The following is a 20,120-nucleotide window of genomic DNA, read 5'->3' on the forward strand; positions in this document are numbered from 1 at the left end:
TAAGTTATATAAGAAAGGAAATTATTTACTACATTTTTTCATGTACAGAATTATCAGCTTCAGTCAGCAATAGGCACAGATCTAGAACCCAGAAGTTGCCATCTTTTGTGCTCAGTCACACAGCCAAATTTGCTTTCTATCAGCACTTCAGCAGTGTAAATGGCCTTCATTTTAAGTAGACACAACTGGATTTTCTAGCATTTTCTAGCATTTTCTTGTCTGTTGACATCAAAAAAAAAAGATCAAGAAATCTCTTATTGGTTTTTGAACAACTCCAAATCAAATTTCTGATTAAAAAAAAAAAAAAAAAAAAGTCATTAAAACTTCCAAATATTTCTCAAATACTGAAATATAAAAGGCATTTTCTAGTTTTTTCATTCTGAAAATCATACACAAATAGAAATGTCGTTTCTGAAGGTGAAAATATCTCTTCATTCCACACAGTTTACAAGGAGATTGTTTTCTGCCTAGTCCTCTTTCTTTGTGCTTTTTAGAGGTGATACAGTCTCTGCACAGCAAAGTTACTGTGTAGTGTTTGCTGCTACAAATCACATGCCGAAGCACACCAAGAAAATTTTTAATTTCTTTTTATGATCCTGCTTGTTACTGTAATATTACCAATGAAATCACTTTATAGCTCTGATTTCTACCAGCAACAGACTCAGAAAATTTAATTTGTACTTCAGCAGCCATCAATATGTAATTGTAGCTTCTGTCTGTGTGAACTTTCAGAACATGTAGCAAGGAAAGTTTGACCTGTCTCTTTTGAATGATTTAGCATGTAAACAATCAGAAAAAAGCTATTGCTCCTGTTGTGGGCTCATACCAGGAGGGAATATTTTTGTCTGGAGCTGCCACCTGGCTGGGATTTTGTGACATTTTCTTCTTTGCTTCTGTGCTTTTATCTTGCTTTACATAAGGGGTTATCCAAGGTTATTTTAATGGGGAAAGTAAAAAGTAGACTGGGTCTCTGCTAAGAGCTAAGTTCTGCAGTTCCTGACTTTATTCTTGGAAGAAACAGCCCAATTAGCGAAAAGTAAACATTTACATAAACTGGAAAGTTTAACAACAGTAAGAAGGAAGCCATGGAGTATATCCACAGGTATCTCTAGAAAAATAAAATGAAACAACACAACACAGCTCGCCATTATTTAACCATCTATTCCAAACAGCTGATTAAGATTCCATTTTCCCCAGTGAGGGAAGAAAAAAAAAAAAAAAAAAAAAAAAAAAAAAACCAGGCAAAAAACAAACCAAAGCAAAAACCAAACAAACACCTGAGCACTGTTTCTACTCTCAATAGACAACACATCTGTCTAGCAGCCTTGAACCACCACAGAAAGACAGTCCTGTCTCCTGCAAGAGATGTCCTGCAAGCTATATGGCACTTGGCAGGTCAGAGAGAAGTCTCTGGCTTTGGGTGTATCTCTGTGTATCTCTTTGACACACTTATTGGGATACACTACTTCTCTAAACTGATTTCAGACTCTCTTAATCCCATTGTTTTAATCTAGATTCAGACAAAGTTACTTAGGTAACTTAGATCCAAAACAGCACAGAATACTGCAAACAAATCCAGCTACTTCAAGCCTATGCTTCCTTGGGGCTCACTCCCATCAACCTATCTAATTTGCAGAGATACAAAACTTTCAATTACTATTTCCTCAAGACAGTTTCTCTCTTCAACACCTCCACTTGAAGGCAACTGTGGTGGTGGAATAATCTTTTTTGGCATTATCTATTTTGGCATTACTTTTAACCTCATTATATCCCTCTTCTGTAGAGTCAAGGCATATTATATATATTTTTAAAACTTTTTATTCAGTTACTTTAACTATGGTAAGTAAAGGATTCTTCTGAATCACTTTTGCTGCATATGTGAAGAGATCGCTTTTTAATGGTGCAAGCTTTGATATTCTACTATAGTATATGCATTAAACTACTGCACTTTTACAACTGAAGTCTCGTGGCTTCTATGTTATACATCTTCTATGTTATTAACTTTAAGAATTACTTTAAAACCTAGTCTAGGCAAAGAAAATGAAAATTCAATATTCAATATTCATAACGAATACAAAATTAGGACATTTATTTCAGGCAGCGTAATCTTGAGCATTTGCTGTCTCATATCCTTTGACTGCACTCAGAAATGAACGCCTACAAGAACAGTATTATTTCAAAAGATGTAAAACAGATATAGCTGTTTTTCCTACTTCCAGCACATGTTGTGCATCTTTCTTCTTCCTGCAGTCAGTTTCTCATTTGTAAAGGAACGGGACATCCATACACACAGCTGCTCCCCCAGCTTAGCAAATTTAAAGGGACAGATCCTTTGAATTAGCTTGGCTTTCTATGAAAGATAGCTTCACCAACGCAAATCATTTTGCAGTTGCTAAAGAGTAAGAGCAATGACAAGGTTACTACAGATTAGACTGATTTCAAGTATCTTGGTTATGTGCTTTAAGACTTGACATGCAGACTTTTCTTTTAACAATAAATACTGAGAGCCAGGACAACTGTTTAATCTGAAAACTTTAACTGTATGTCAAATCACAGCTTAGTAATTCAGGATCCTTGAAAAAGGAGGAGAAAAGGCTGACCAGCAAATCTCTAGTGGGTACTAGTTTCTCAAACACCTTCATTTTCTCTTTCTTCTAATAATTCACACTGATAGAAAGAAATGACTTCTCCTCCTCTTATGCCCAAATCCTTCCTTATCGTTTTTCAAAGATACTTTTGTAAATATCATTTCAGTCAGCTTAATGACACACAGGTGATCTTTCTACAAATTGATTTGGAAATAACAACAGCCTGTGTCTGTTTTATGCTCTCTGGGCACAAGAAAGTATAAAATGACCCAGTGATAGCATGACTGACTGGCAGAGGACCTTGCTTCCAGAGAGAGCAGGGGATATGGACTGCTGAGAGCTCCCTACAGCCACGTTCCAGTAACAGGTGAGGGAAGGATCATAGAGGAAGGGGCCCTGCTGTGCACCACTTTCCACACCTTACGGCGTTAATGGGGCTTCCAGATACCCATGAGAGAGAAAATGCTAGGAAGTGGGGAAGCTGAGTTTAGATTTTCTCCTATGGGAATCAGGGGGATGCAATTAGCGCAGGGAGCACAGAACAGAGAAGTAGGGACAGCAGGTGAAAGAAATTCCCTCTGTCCTCAGCCCATGGAGGATTGCAACAAACTCAGGGCCTGTGACAGTAAGGAGATGAAAGGTGAATTTGCTGGATGTGCAGTTACTTTAGGAAGTGGATGTTCCTACCATTTCTATGGCTGGATTAGTGTAAAGTGCTGATAAGAAAAGGCAATTTTCTCAGATCTAGAGATAATAGGAACAGGGGAGGACCTTTCTGTGCTAAACATTTCACTCTACATCTGATTTATTTCAATGCTTAATATATTTGAGAAGTTAAAACCGCACTGGAATGACATTATGTTGTTAGTATAATGATATCTACCTACTAACTTTATCTGAATTATAACTGAAGTTTTTCCTTAAGAAGAACCCTCTCTACTTGCACACAAAGCCATGTTCTTCTCACCCCTGAACAGCTGAAGTGAGTGAACCCATCTCTGAAAGTCCGTTCTTTTACTAATGTAAGACCTATCTCTGCAACATACCAGAATTGTTCTGAAGCAAAGACCTAACAAATATGTAGAAATATTTGCCTTTTAAGGCCAATTTCCACCACAAAATGCTAGTTCTATTTTACTATTTTCTTAGCAGTAGATCTAGGGTAGGAGCTTTTTTCCCGGTCATTCCTGCCTCTAGTGGCAGATCGGGCACTTCTACAGGAATGATTCTGTGGTAGTGCTACTAATGAATCTGAGAGAAAAAGACAAAACAGTTTGCAAGAGCCAGGAAGAAGTTCTATTTGGTTGTTTTGTTATGTTTTTCTTTTTTTTTTTTTTCTTGCTTGTTGGTGTTTTTTAGGTTTCAAATTGATCATTTAACAATCTGGATATACAAAAACTGTTAGAAGTGGTGAGGGGGAAGAGTCTGGAATTTCTGAAAGTAGATTGGCCACCAAAAGAGTCATAACATGGAACTATGGTTTCTTTTGCACTTCTGTAATATAGAAGGAAACTACACCTCAGACAAAAGTCATGGACAGAACTGAATGTGATTTATATTCATAGGTTTTTATTATGTCTCTGTGGATGAGTGTCAGTCACTCACTGATCCTTGTAAATTACATTTCAAAGAGCAGTTGGGCATGCAAATTGGATCTCCGAGGGGAGGTGGTAGCACAGCTTACAGATGGCTCTAGGTGAAGCAAGCAAAAAAGAAATGATTACTTTTTAACTGTAGCATTGCCCACCTCACATACAAAGATGCGATAGATGGCTGTGACTGAGAGCTGTACAAAACGTAAGAAAAACAAATTCAACAAGCAACAACTAAACATATGAAACTAATCCTACATTGAATAGTTGCTATGTTGAGGTTTAAATGTGTACATTCATACAGCTCCATAATGTATGGTGGTTTGTTTTCAAAAGTCTAAGTACTAACAAAAAGTCTAGTACTGACTAAAGATCAGTATTATCAACATATATTGGGGCAGAATTGCGTATTCCAAGGTATACCTGCCTTAACTTAGGCAGCTAGACCTGGTTTGAACATTCATCCCCTCATATTACTGCTACCTTGTTAGCATCTGTACCAAGTAGCATTGATTCATTTACATCATATATAACAATTTTCTCCTTCACCCACAGAATATGCATACTGCATCTAACCTGTGATTGACACTTTCCAGACACCTAATGGCTGTTTTCAGGCCATTATTTCTAGATAAGCTCAGACTACCATTAGTCAACCAAAAGAACTCATAATCAAACTTCTGGATGTAGCACAGCAACACTCAGTCTGTGTTGCAAAACCATGAGTTTCACGCAGCACTAACCCTAAGCCATGAGCCAGCAGTGTGCCCTTGTGGCCAAGAGGGCTAATGGGATCCTGGTGTGCATTAAAAGGAGCATGGCCAGCAGGTCAAGGGAGGTGATCCTCCCCCTCTACTCTGCCCTGGTCAGGCCTCACCTGGAGTACTGTGCCCAGTTCTGGTCTCCCCGGTACAAAAAAGAAAGGGATCTCCTGTAAAGAGTCCAGTGGAGGGCCACAAAGATGGTTCAGGGCCTGGAGCGTCTTCCTTATGAGGAAAGGCTGAGAGACCTGGGTCTGCTCAGCCTGGAGAAAAGAAGACTGAGAGGGGATCTCCTCAGTGTATATAAATATCTGAGGGGTGGGGGACAGAAGGATGTAGCCAACCTCTTCTCAGTGGTTTGTGGGGATAGGACAAGGGGCAATGGCTGCAAGTTAGAACACAGGAAACTCCGCACTGACATGCGAAGGAACTTCTTCATGGTGAGGGTGACGGAGCATTGGAACAGGCTGCCTAGGGAGGTTGTGGAGTCTCCTTCTCTGGAGATATTCAAGGCCTGTCTGGACGCCTACCTGGGCGTCCTACGCCTTTCCTGCTCTGAGGAACCTGCTTTGGCAGGGAGGTTGGACCCGATGATCTTTCGAGGTCCCTTCCAACCTCTACAGTTCTGTGATTCTAACAGACCGCATTACATAGCAGGCTGCTCTCAAAGGGTCTTTCATTGTGCAACATATTTGTACACAGAACTGTGGCATTAAAGACCACAGGAAACTCTTCATCAGTGTGTGAAGAGACAAAGCAGAAATGCCTAGCAAGACATGTTGAACTCGGGTATCTGGCTTAGAAATATACATCATACAAGTGCAAGAAAGCCTATGAAACATGCAGAGGAAGTACAGCAGTTGTATGAAACATTTTGTACTGAAGCCTCCAACATATGCAGTGGGATCTACAGTATGTCTCTCCAACAGGTTAGTGTTAGTTATTAAGGTCTAAAGTCAAGATTTAAACTGAATGACAGTGGCAAGAGTGGGTTAGTGTGAACAGTGCGTCTAAATGCTACTTGAACTAAGATTCAGCAATAGGCATAGCTGAAGAGCAGGACAGGAACTCTTAACAGCATCTCACTTGTATGTATTACCCATAAGTTAAAAATAAAAATATAAAATCAGATTTATCTCTTTATCTGATCATTTCATTCCCTCCCTTTTGAAATTTTCCTAGGTCTTATCTCGCTACCCTTTCAGTCCTTCTAAAATGTAGATTCTGCACTGGGGCCACACTTTCAAAGCTGTTTTCTACATCCCTAGTCCCATTTGTTTCTTTGTTCTCTTTGCTTTTCTCAAATGACCTTCCACACTATGTATTATTCCATTCTTCAGTTTTGCTCACTCCCTGATGAGATGTCTTCATCCTGTATGTTTCTAAATAATTAATATTTTTGTACATGTAGCACTTTGTAACATATTTTTCATTCTTGCACCATTCCAGGAACCTCATTAGCATAATGGTAGGATAGATGCATATTGAACTAGAATTTGATTTAGTGCAGTGCTCTCAGTTCCTATTGTAAGGTCACAATTGGATTTCATTAGAGACTAAGAATAAAGCTGCTGGCATACACTGTCATTGTTTGATTCTTATTTATTCTTTTGGAAAAATATATTAGCATTTAAAATGCCAAGAAGAGTAAATTACTAGGCACTAGAGATATTCACCTAGCAGGACTCCAGATTGGTCAAGCTCCTCAGCTGTCCTAGTTTATCCTGGGCAACACTGGTACGCACATTATTGATGTACTACGCAGTGGGGATCTTTTCAGACACAAATTTGTTGACACCAGCAGCTGACTGGTGTGCACTCAAATTGGATTCCAAGACTGGCACTGAATCACTACCAGAGGAGGAGAAGATCAATCCTACAGTCATTTCTGAAGAAATCCATGTTCAATATAACAGTGCAAGAGGTGATAACACACCAGTGCCGAATCTTCCCCTGACCTCGGGAGCTTTGGATTTGCTTTGTTTTGCTTCTTTTAAGGGTGGGCTGATCTAAGTGAGGCTTGGAGCTACTACTGCATAGATCTTTGTGCTCTGCTCATTTAAAAAATAGGAACAACATTAAACTGTGTTCTCACCTCTTCCCTCCAGCATATCTTTGCCTGTATACACTACTTGTAACAGTAAAGGTAATCTCTTACCATTCTTCCCAAAACAGAATACTGAGTTCTGGAGTCATCGATCTCTGTAATGAGAGCACTGTACCAAGCTATTCAAGGTCTGCATAGTAAGATCAAGGAGGAGAAGAAAACATAGCTTAGTGTTCCAATTCTGAAGAGACTGAAGAGACCAAAGGAAAGGACCATGGCTAGAGATACCTGAGTCAAAAGTCAGCTGCATCTCAGCACAGCACACAGATGACTGCCTTGCATTGCCTCTTAGGGAGAAATATATGGTGTGTACCCAGGACCAGCTACTGGTGTGCACTTCACTGCTGGAAAATGCGAAGGTCAAAGTAAAGCCCTAGAAGCAAAACAGCTCTCATCAAGTTTAATACTGGTTACTCCACTCCTTAATGTACATGCAACCTCTGTGCCTTTGCTGCCAATTGTTAAGTCACTATGCTACTTTTACTTTTAATGTTCAATTTATTGATTATTTTTAAACAGAAAGGAACAGTAGATGTAACAACTGAAGTACATACAGCAGAAGGAACACAAGTTTTATACAGGATAGTGTGCATGCATCCATCATCTCTAGGGCACAGAAGTTTATTCTTCAAGTTCTTAATTTAGATAGGCAAGCTGAGTGTGAAGGATTGGAAGATTTCTTGTGTGATAAGATAGTAAATATTACTTTTTGCAATTGCCAGTGGTCTGCTGATTTTACAATTTAGATTGATCATCTAACCAATTTTTGATTATCTCTAGGCACTCTACATGTTCAGTTTTTGATGATGATTTACTTCTATTGATCTATTAGAAATATAATTTGCTTATTTCTAAATGGATCTCAAGTTCATTTCAATGCAGTTTTTGTTAGCAGAGAATTTAAATAAACAGCAAAGGCTTCCACCAGAAACTTCAGTTGTCTCCACTTCAGAGCAGCACAGTTGATGAAAAGGCACTCTCTCATACATCCTTGTAGAAATAAAATATTCATCCTATCTTTTCAGTACTCAATCATGATAATCTTCATCTTCACTGCTGGTGAAGTGGAAAGACCTGGAAATGGGTTCTGCTTCCTTCCTGACTGTGCAGATGACTGATTTGTTCTTATCTGAGCATCACCCATTACTTTTCCTAGCTTTGTGGCTATACTGAATCATTTCTTTCTGTTCTGTTCTTTCACTGAAATTAAAGAAACTGAAATGCTTTGATGGATCAAACTTAGACACTTGTACTGATGCTTAGAGTTGCAAAGGTTAGAAAAACAACTGTGCCATTTATTTTGCACTCTTGAAAAAAATTTATGGCTGGAAGGGGCACTAGGATTTCTTCTATTTCCTTTTCTCCTTACCTGGTTTTGTTGGCTTTCTGACATATCTTTATTAACTCTTCAACAGTTTGAAAGGAAGAAAAACCATTATGGTGTTTTTTATTTGTTTTGTTTTTCTACTATAAGGTCACAACCAGTATTTTTCTGTTATACTTTATTACAGGTTTGGAAATATTTTTTTTGTGGCTGTAACTTTCTTTTCTTTAACCATTCCTTTCTCACAGAAATGTGGCAAGAAGGAGAATGGTTCTATTAAAAAAAAAAAAAAAAAAGGGACAGGAATGGGAGAACCATTTCAGTGCTGAGGCAGAAGTCACCTCCCTGTGGGATATCCCTTTCACTTATTTTTTATTCTCTCTTCAAATGCAACTCCTTTTTGGGCATTAAACTAACTCTACATTCAAAGCCTGGATGTCCTACTTTTTTTTCCTATGATTTTTGGAGCAATTTCTTCCTCTTATCCTTTGTTAAGTGGGTCATGGACCCACTCAGAAAGTTATTCCAAATAGTTAATGAACTGAAAAGGTGTAATGTGTGCTTAATATTCTCAATATGCAGCTATCCAGAGGAACAGTTAAAGCAGGTTGTTTTTCTTCTCTTATGCAGAAGCAAGGAAAAAAAACTTTTATCATCAAGACTGAAAGACTGAGTGCTGTTTTGTCTAGGGAAGGGAGAACCAAGAGGAAACATCACAGTGGTCTTCAAACACAAGAAAGGCTACTGCAAAGACAAAAGGAATCCTTCATACTATGACCTTTGTGTAATGAGCAAAAGCAATTGTATCAAATTACACAAAGTGGAAATTTAGGTTAGACATCAGACCAGACTTTACAATAGCAAGGATAACTGAGCACTGGAGGAGACTATAAAATATCTATCAGAGAAGGTTTTAAAAGACAGACTAGACAAGAGTAAGTCTAGAGTGGTAGAGCTACATCTGAAGCTGAGTGATAAATCAAATGGTCTCTTAAGGTCTCTTCCAAACCAATATTTTTTAATGACTTTGTGATTCTACATAGACTTATGGCTTATTCATTCCCCCTAGAAGTAAAGCTAAAAACCTAGAATTATTTAATCTGTATTCTATTAATACAAAACTAAACAACACATACTGCATTTTTTTTCCTCCTGATCAAAAGCACAAGTGGGAAACCTGGGTATATGTTTGTACCTGGAGGTAAAAATTGTAGAATTACAAGTATCTTTCCCCCTGTCACTCACCTGCATTTTTTTGGCATGAAGACCTATCGCTACAATTTCCAGAATATCTTTTGTCTCCAAGTGGTCCAAAACTGTCCCTGGTATGGAATGTGAGGTAAGTGACAAAGACAGCAGCAGAATGATCAACAATGTAGCTGTTTTATTGAAGACTATATGAATAATTTATCATATATATTATGCATTTGTTCTTATGACTGCATAGCTTCAATGACATCAGAAGAGAAAGAACAATTCTATGACAAAAGAAGAAAACCAAGCACTTCCTTGAAACATGATAAAAAAACCTTGATTTGATGGTTGGGCTGCTGTTGTCTGAAGGGATCCTTATCATAGTGCGTGTTATGTAAGCCAGCACTGGCAGCAGAAAATAGTGGACTAAAAAACACTTTCAAAGAGATGTATACCTTTCATACATTGAGTTTACAGAAAAAAAGATCACAAAAAATATGCAGAAAAGCATTTAGAGAGAACACAGACACCTAAATTCACAAGAACAGCTCAGAAAATTTCTGCTATTATAGCCTCAGCTCTTGAGAACTGCAGAGCACAATTTCTAATGTCTTTGTTGTCATTTTCTGGATGAAATTCGTTGCAAAACAGAAATTCAGCATTCAGAAGCAAAGTCTCCTAAGTGTCCTGTTTGCTGGGCACACGTCTGTTTGTGCTCTAGCATTGTTGATGGACTCTTAATCGGCATTCATATACACAGAAAAAGTCCACTTTTGAGACTCACCATAAAGTGATTATCTGTGATAAAGGTGGTATCTTTTTATCCAGATGTAGAAAGCAGTGTAGGATATTGCTGATAGATCATACCAGAGCATGCGCATTACTGGGAGATGAAAGGATTCAGGCACAGTAGGTCAAATTCTGGTGAAAACTCTGAACTGCCTCATGCAGACCATTTATGTTCACATGAGTTTTCCACATGGAAAACTGTATCTGATTTTCATAGAAGTTCTGAGATCCTGTGTATTTTTCTCTCAAATAATTGTGAAAACAAAATCAAAACCCAAACAAAACTCTTTTTTTATATAACACTATTTTTATTTTTTTTTTTACTTCAGAAATACACTCCAAGAATAACATGAGCATCCCACTTTCAGCTACTGTCTGTGCCATAGTAACATCTTGGTGACATAGCATTTATTGAAAATGACAGCTTGACGGATGACAGGGCAAGCCCTTTAATCCTTGTTTTTTATATCATAGTAAGTTCCACATCTGATGCCAGAGAACATTCGACTCACATAAACAGAGCCACATGCCCTATGAAGCTTTCAGATTCCTAAAGATACAATGGAGGTCTCTCTGCTACTGTAAAAAATACTATGCTCTCCTAGATGGTTAATAAAACATCTCTGGTATGATATATATTACATAATATAGCATCTTCCTTTCTTAAGAGCTAGACAGAAAGAAAATCAAAGGGTGTAAGAAAGAAAATGTCAGATTTTGAGGAGAAATTGATAAAAAATTCCTCCCATGCAACTGCCAGGAAACAGCAGCTTGCCAGTGTAAGAAACTACAAGAGACAAAATGGCCTTTTCAAGGAAGGGACACCTTTTCTTTATATCTTCATCTTTTCTTTATATTTCCAGTTTGCACTGCTTTCCCACAGCATTGATCACCATGTTCTTAATTGGATTCTGATGTACCAAGAATGCTTCCCATATGTAGATAAGTTTACAAAGCCAGCAATTTATTTTTTTTTTCCATAAGAATAAAGAACAACTGTACTGTGTCCATCTAGCCCAGCATGTTGTCTTGGAGAATTCAATGAGAGCAGTTAGCAGCAGAAACATACGGGAGAGTGGCAAAATGTCAGGAAAATGTTTTATTGCTCCCCCAGTACCACAGTAACATTTTGTATTTGCATTAAAAAGCCTCATCTTCCCTCTATCAGATGGTCCTGTTGCTTTCAGAAGCCTTGTAACAGCTATAGACTGTAAGATAAAGCCCAGCACAGCTTTGCAACTCTTTGTCATCTCACTAAATAGGTCTCTCATGGTAAATGCCCCCCATTTAACTTTGTCTTCCCCTTCTTAAGAGCCCCTGTGCTGGAACATTAAGTTTGCCACACCTCCCCTTCTTCTCTTATATCTTCTTACACACAGAGCTTAACACAACTCCTAGAGCACATAATAATACTGCTAAAAATGGTGATTTGGCCATAGGGTTGTGGAATGGGTGGAGAAGAGACAAGGGCAAGAACAGCTCAAATTTTCAAAGAGCAGGTCAGGCAGAAAAAAGTGGAATGGGAGAGGAAAAGCTTTTGTGAAAGGCCCAGCTCCTCTGTCTAGGAGTAGCACGAGGGGAGGGGGGGAGGTTAATAGTCACAGTAGTCCATGAGGTACGCCCATTTATGTAGGCTACTGGGAAGGTTTTATGAGGGAAAAAGGAATTTAGCATGATGGGTATCATTTGGTTTTGAATTGAAAGCAGCTGAAAGGATGGAGGTAACTCCCTTATTCTTAGTCAAAGAGCAGTAGACATTTCCCCAGAACTACCAGAGAAGGCCTTCATTAAGCAAGAGCAGTGATCTGTATGCAAAAAGAGTCCGTGCGATTTGTTCTCAGCGCACTCTTACTATACATCAGTGAATCAGTTAAGAGCTGACTCCTTCCATCCGTTTCTGCCTTCTGAAGTCACTTGTTTGTGGATTCATGCCTTGCCTAAATTGAAATCAGCAGGAACATCTACTCCTAGACATAATCTGGCTGTGTCAGTTGCCAACAGCAATTACGGAAACTCATGGGGAACATTGGCTGCAAGTTACCGAAACAGATGTCGGTTGTAGCAACACAGGCATGAGACTGAATTTCCGAATGCAAGCAGTCCTACGTGCCATGTGGAAGTTCCAACAGTTCCAGCCACAAATCAGACCAGCAGCTAAAAATCACACTTTGCAACCACCATTCACATTCAGAACACTCCCTGATTTCATTTGCCTTCTAGAATCATATACATTTCTCAGTATGAAAATGCCTTTTTATTCCCTGTGCTGGGAACCTTACCAGAGGTACAGAAAGCAGCAAGGTGAAGATGTGACAATAAACAATTAGAAACACAAGCTCGTTCTTACTACAGAAGGATAATCATCGTAGTAAAAAAACTAATAAAATTGAGATCAATAATAGATGTAGATTTTTTTTTATCTATTGAATTTTAAAGAACACAGCAAGAAGCATTTCTGCTAGTTTTGTGTTGCCATCACTCACAAATATGCACCCTTTTTAATTAATCTCTCTGAAAATAGGAAAACATTTTGAAAAATGCTGAATACACTGATCAATGTAATCCATAAGGGTATGTCCACTTCATGTTGAGATCTGGTCTGAGCCTCCCCCACCTTGTTTTCAATTCACAATCCTATTATCATGAGCCCAATCACCAATCTCCAAAGTAAAAAACCCTGTGGTGAGAACAACATTGACTTGGCAGTGTTTTAGCATAGCTTCATAAACAGCACCTATCAGGCCTTGGATCTACAATTCTTCTAATACTTTACAGATCTGCAGGTCATCCCAACTCCCAGACTGTCTCTTCTACCCTCCTGATATATTCTTTGCCCCTCAGGGAAAGCTACAGGAGGTAATATGCAGCCTGTTTTCTGCATTATCTAAACATCCTAAGGGAGTGCTGGAGCAACCTCAAGAAAATAGTTCCCCATGTATTACCACTTAAACTGCTAAACGCAGTCAAACAGCTTGAAACTTCTTAAGAGAGTTCAGCACAAAACACAAGTTTTCCACTAGCAAGGAAAACATTTACATCACTGATAAAATGCAACTTAAATGAAATGGGATGGGACACTGTCATACATATTGTCTAACTTAATGAAAATAACCTGATTTTAAGCATACTGAAATGCCAATAAGCAGTATGACAGCTCGAGAAGGCTGGGACTGGTTTATATGTAGTTTAACAAATTACTTGCTGAAAAGTATCTTTGGTGGTTTCTACATAGTTCAAAGCAACATTAGGAGAGGTTCTGTCCTTCCTGCCAGAGGATGTCAAGCACGGTAAAGCCACAGAGAGGAACACTGTGAGAGGAAGGTGGAATGAAGATGAGTGTGATCTCCAAGGAGGACCCACTGATGATGGAGGGGCGCATACACACATAGTCCATAAAGTCTTGCGTGCAAACTGTGTCAACCAAAGACCAGTGACATTCTGTAACTCCCTGTTTGGGTGAGTTGTTCAGCCATGATCAAATCATGCTTTCCTCCATGCCTACAGGGAGACAGGTACTCTTTTTGTCATATTGTCTATGGGTGCAACTCCAGCTGCTAAGAGCTCAGCAAACAGTAGTCATCCTAAGCATTTGCCCAGCTTTCCTGCCTTTCCTAGTTTGTGACTATGTGATTTGCCTCCCTGTGCCCCTAGAGGATATGGGAGATGCTGGAGTGACGGATCCTTTCTGTATGCTCTGCTTACTACTGGCATAGTTTCAAGCCTCCCTGATTGCCCACTAAGAACAACATTTAAAGCCACAGATCATGTCAACCACAAATTTATTTCCCTTCCCAAACTGCACTATCCTTGAAGTGCATGAAGACATGCACAATTTTTCATATTCTGTCTTTTGTGACAGTACTACCCTACCTGTAGAATATGAATAGATTTTATGGGTTTTGATATAAATGGGTTACATTCTATGTATTTTTAGATCTTCAAAAAAGAACACGTAAAAAGTGTGGCTCTACAAGGACTTTGTTAAAGAAATCAAGGATGTAATATTAGAGAGTCAGGGACAATTCTGGCCTCAGGTCTTTCCACTCCTCTGCCTGCTGATCAACATCTCCTTAGCTTGAGAGGTGGCAACAGAAATCAGCTGAGCCAAACCAAATAATAGTCTAAAGCTGTTTATAATAATAAAAGATACTTTCTGGAGGCTTTATTATGTCCAAATATCCTCTCTTACTCCATGTTTCATCACATGACCACTCAAAACAAGCAGACTAAGATGTCTTTATGATATGTAAATAGATTTTTTTAGGGAATATTTAACACTAGATATATAATAATTTATACCTCTTAAAATTCCAAATGATGCTAACAAATTGATGAAAATGATTGTACCTTTCAGTGACACAGTCTGATGGATGTTTTGACTGGCCTCAGGCTGGGGATAGGATGGGTGGAAACTACCACTGGCATGCGACTGGATTTTCATAGGAGACCCTCTGATCCTCATATGACAAAATAATATTGAAAAAAATATATATATATGCATTTAGAGTGAAAAAAATAAAAATAAAAAAAGTTCATAATCAGGGCTCACCTTTAGATCACCCTTTTGTCTCTTGAACTGCAAGAAGTAAGCACATACACAAGCACAAATAATACAATCAGCAGAGAACCACTTAGCCTCTGGGGACAGGCAGTCACTAGCGTCTGTAGGGATTAAAAAAAAGAATTCTCCAGGGAGAAGAATTTGCTTAGGCTTCCTCTGTTTTTTCATTTATTTTTAACAACCCCAGGTGGGGCAATGACCATTATCTTCCCTTTCAGGAAATAACGACCAAGGTAGGACCCAAGCTTCAGAAACCAAAAAAGGGATAACCCTTTTTTAAGCTCTACCTGACAATGCATTGTTACAGCTAAGTGGATTCAGAAAGCCTCCAGTTAGAACGGTATCATAAAAAACATGAAGTCAATTCAGGTGAATACCCATCAGTAGTTTGCTACACATTCTGCAGACTCGGTGCAAACAGACATCCAGACTTCTGCTCAAGACTAGCCTGGCTAAATAGCCAACGTGAGAAAGGGTACTGAAATATACAAAAATAAGATTTTATATAATGGAAGAAAACAACTGGAAATATTATATATGAATTCCATTTTAGGGATTCTACACTTTTTATAAATATGTTTTTGTTGTTGTTTGAAAGGAGCAATGAGTAGATAATTACTGCTTCATGCCAACTGCAGAAGCAAAGAAAGGAGGTAATAAGTAAAAGCCGTTGAGACTACGAGGTATTTAACGTTGAGTAGTTAACTAACTGATGCCTTGCTCTACCGAAAGCAGACTTTAAGGCAACAAAAACCTACGGAAGGCGGTGACTGGAGAGGAGAGGACCCGCAGGCACAGCAGCTCAGCGCCGCTCCCGTCGGCGCGCTCCGGGGCATGGCGCCGTCCGTGAGGCCGCGCTGCCCCCTGCCGGCAAACACGCTAAAAAAGAAAATCTGCCAAGGATAATATTTGGAAGGTCTATTAATAAATACAAGAGAGGATAAGTCCAGAATACGTTTCTTGAAGCTGCTTTCCAACTCTGGTCTTTTGAAACTTTTTAAAAACAAAACAAACACCCGCGCACACACACAAATAATAATATATTTTTTTAAATGCACCATTGTTTTAAATCTGTGTTTGGTTTTGTGCAAGCACAATGAAAGGGGAACACGTTCATTAGCACCAGGGGGACTCTCCGAGTTTCTCAGTCTTTATAAATGGCATACACACAGACATTCCCAAGCTGACCCACAACAGGTGGCCTACGTATAAGCTAGTAAAACAGTTCACTGGCTGCAAAACCAGTGAGTCTATTTCATGTGTGCACAGCTGGGACGGGGTGGAGGATTGAACATACCCTGTATATTTCTGTGCCTGCATATCTCTGTAGCAACACCTCCTACTTCTGCTGCTTTCTCCCTGGCCTTGTGCAGCACATGGCAATATGCCTACAGCCCGTAAGAGAGAGCTTTTAAAAACATCTCCTCAGATCAGCAGCCTCTGCTGGATACTTAGTGCTGCAACCCCCTGTCCACAGTGGCTGCCGACGTAGTGCAGGATGCCCACACTCAGCAAACAACAGCAAGGGAAAGCCCCAGGGGACAGGCCGGGCATCTCCACATCCCGAGTTGCACGCAACACCTCTACCTGCTGTCCTGCACTGCCCGCAGTGGAAAAATATTTTAGATGGAGCAGTCAGCACTGGGGTCAGGCCCTCCTGTTCCTCTGTACTTCACCCTGGCTTCCCTATCCTTTCAAAACATGCTGGCAGGGGAGGCAGAGAAGTGCAAGCAGCTGTCTATTTGCCTGACAGTATATTGTGACACCGGACTACAAATACACTACGTGCTTGCGTTGTGATTTCCTGAGAGGAGATGATCAGAGTATTGATTTCCCCATTATGCATGCAGTTAAAGTGGAAAGTCTGTTCACGTAAGAACCTGAAATGACCGATGCTAGCTAGGTTTTGGAACACTGCCACCTGGGCTGCCATTCATCTGACTACATATTCATGTATTCACTCCACATAAACATCCACATTAAGGTTATTCACATTTTTTGGAAGATGTTTAAGATTAATATGAATTCAACCACCCAGAACAGATGCCTTATTTCCCCCCATCACTCAGCAGATCCCATTCTAGAAGTCCAGGCCTGCAGACGGTGGGAATCAGCCCCCCCCACCATGCTTTAATCAGGCTGCCTAACTGGGCAGATAGGAGTAAGCACACTGAGCAAATGCCCATATCCAAATCCCTTGTCATTCACTCTTGCTCCTTCTCAACAACTGTCACTATAGCCCTTGCAAAAAGGCCTCTAAAACAATCAGTCTTCATGATGTATAAAACTTTTATGAAGCATGAGACCAACCAGAGATTCTCTGTAGATCAAATAAATAAATTAATTAGTAGTGGCTTCCCATCAGATAGCACTTGAAGTAAGGGCACAAATTTCATCTTAGACCTGTGAAAGACACTGCACTTGGTACCTTTTCTTTCTATTGTATGCATTTCAACCCAGGTACATTCCTGGAAAGGCTCAATCATTCACTGCAGGAAAGGAGTGGATTAGGAGATAAGAGACAGATGAGAAAGGACAGAGTTGGAGAACATCTAAGCTATGCACTCTGAAAGGAATAAACTTGGACAACAGCTGAGAGCACTGCCAGAAGTTTCACTCAGCAACGTCCTTGAGGACATCAAGAATGTCCCATGCTACAGGGCAGAGCCAGACACAGATTTAGGCACTCGTACCTACGAGGCAGCCAACACTCCTGTCAGTAACAGGGGCAAGATCTGGTCTGCAGGGGATGTAGGAGGCAGCTGTGCCTGCTGGTTCAGGCAAAGAAGCTTGAAAGAGATGCTTAGGGAGAAACATCCTGGTACTGCAGACATATTAGAAAATGATCATCAGCTCTCTTTATGTGGATTAATGAAGCTGTACTGAGTAGGAAACTCCAGCACTGAATGGAAGAACTGAAGAATTTTCTAGCAAAATAAGGTAAAATGGTGATGGTATGATACTTACACCATGCACCTCCCTCCTCATCACCTTGAATGCTTACTCTGTAGAGATTGACTCTTACATCCACAACCAGCTGGTGCTGCGTAACTGCCTGTTTTAGTACAGATTGTACCAGAATCCATGTTAGAAACAGCACATGGTGAGGAGAACGAAAACTGAAAACAAAAGCACAGGGTGCTAATTGGCAAAAGCAGCCGTTGGTATTTTCATGGTATCACAGAATCTGACGTTTCCTATTTTTACTGGAAAGTGGATCCAGTTGGATTGCTGCATAAAGCACAAACCCAAAAGACATTGCATGCCATACACTCCCCGGCTCACAGAAATGTGGTGAGACCTAACAAAGCGTGTTTGGAGGAAAGCTGTGACAAGCACAGGGATGCTTTGTGAGCAGTAAGCAATGCTTCCAAGTGGATTCAGCCCCTTCTTGTTTATGTCTGGAAGACAAATGAAGTTATCAGAAATACATTAATCTTCAGTCACAGAAATACAGAAGTCTAATTGACCCTATGGCATTAAACAGAGTACCTGGGGCAACTTCTACTCTCTTCAATTCTTTCAAAGCTCCAAAAATTTTTTGCTGCATGTCAGTTTAGTACAATGAACGTAATTGCTGCCTGTTCCACAAGCCTGTCGAATTTTTAGTATACTATGCAATCTGTCCTTGCAAATCTCCCTGTGACTTCCAGGCATTGGCTAACCATCAGGGACTTGAAGAGAAAGCACTGGGTCACTGCGTGACTCTCTGTGGGACTGTAACCAAAATTTGGGCAGCTTTTTCTGAATCCCCAGTTTTCTGCAGGCTGAGCAGATCCAAATTTTTCAATTGCAAGGTGCACTCTGTGCTTATTGAAACCTAAGTGGACCTGCAGAGATGAGCTGGAAATATTTCGCACTCTGGGTATCTGCAAAATGGTGACCACTTGTTTCAGCTCTACTAAGGCTGACATTAAAAGGAGGTCCCTCAGCTAGTCCCTCCTAGATGGGCATCTGCTCATGGTGCTTGATCAGTAAGAAAGATGGGAGACTATTCTGAAGTGCCTACATGGTGATATGTTATTATAAATAGTCCATTAGAGTCACATTAGAGTTGTTTCCCTTCATGGGCCTCAGCGTTGGGCAGGTTCCTTTATTCTTTGAACTAAAAAGGAGGGAATCTGACAGGATAACTACTTTGTTAAAAAATTGGATTCAGCCTTCAAAGTTCAAGTGACCCTACTCAGGTTAAGTTCAATGCAGCTTGGTTACCATTGAAGTACACCAGTTTAAATTCTTAGTCACAAGCCAGACTCCTAAACATTTGGACATTTAAATAAAGCTAACACAAAAAACTACCTGCTCATAGTGGATATATAAAAATCAGATCACCATGACTAGTAAATGATTTAATAATGAACAGAAGGGCTCGTTAAGACAAAAAAAAAAAAAAAAAAAAAAAAAAAAAAAAAGTAACACAGTTCCCAGAAGCAACAGAAGAAACACTGACATTTTAAGTAATGTGACAGAGAGATTTTAAGAAATCTCTAGTCATGCTACTCAAGGGGCTGAAACCTAATAAGGACTAATTAAGACTTCACCTAATTGCCTGCAACAACTCAGTGTACGTAGTGAATTTTGCATCTACTAACAATTAGAAGGGAAAATCTAAAGAATTACTTGGGGAAAAAGTCGCCCTACTACCCTACCCATTAGGATACTGACAAGGAGAGGTAGAATTGAACATAGTCACAAAAGATGAGAAATTTGTTGGAGAACATGTCTAGAAAAAGCAGTTGATAATTCTGCCATGTTTGCTAAAAGGCAATAGGTTGTTTGGAATTTAGAAACAGCAAGAAAAAGCACAAGAAGTTCCAACAGGTGAATTGTGTATTCTCTGACCTCCACAAAAATATGCAACACGGGGAGCCTATTATCTGAATTTTATTATTATAAAATAAATATTATCTGAAAAGTGCTGAACATAGTGCAATCTGAAGGTGCAGAAACCAGCAGAACTTGTCTGAAAGATCTGATTCTTACAACAACTTCTGCAGAGTGATAAACAAAGTCAATGGACTATAGTAGGAATAGATGGTAGGGTCATAACTGCAAGGTAGGGCTAGGAATGGGATCAAAGAGATGGGAATATTGAGAGAAAGTTGAATGACTTGGGAATGCCAAGGGAAACAGAGGTAACACTAAGTGATGTTTTGTTCTGAATAAATGCATTAAATAGTCTGCTGTATACAGATGCAGTTTAC

At 39.5% G+C, this 20,120-nt stretch overlaps 1 long non-coding RNA gene across 1 annotated transcript; it reads left to right on the forward strand.

Annotated features, from left to right (window-relative positions):
* Positions 1 to 2,884: 2,884 nt before the first annotated feature.
* LOC106015689 (uncharacterized) lies at positions 2,885 to 7,822 on the forward strand. The gene is made up of 2 exons (XR_001187891.3): positions 2,885 to 2,955; positions 7,117 to 7,822. It is a non-coding gene; the product is annotated as an uncharacterized lncRNA (long non-coding RNA).
* The last annotated feature ends 12,298 nt before the right edge of the window (positions 7,823 to 20,120 follow it).

Source organism: Anas platyrhynchos, chromosome 4, assembly GCF_047663525.1.
Source record: "Anas platyrhynchos isolate ZD024472 breed Pekin duck chromosome 4, IASCAAS_PekinDuck_T2T, whole genome shotgun sequence".
Classification (NCBI taxonomy): domain Eukaryota; kingdom Metazoa; phylum Chordata; class Aves; order Anseriformes; family Anatidae; genus Anas; species Anas platyrhynchos.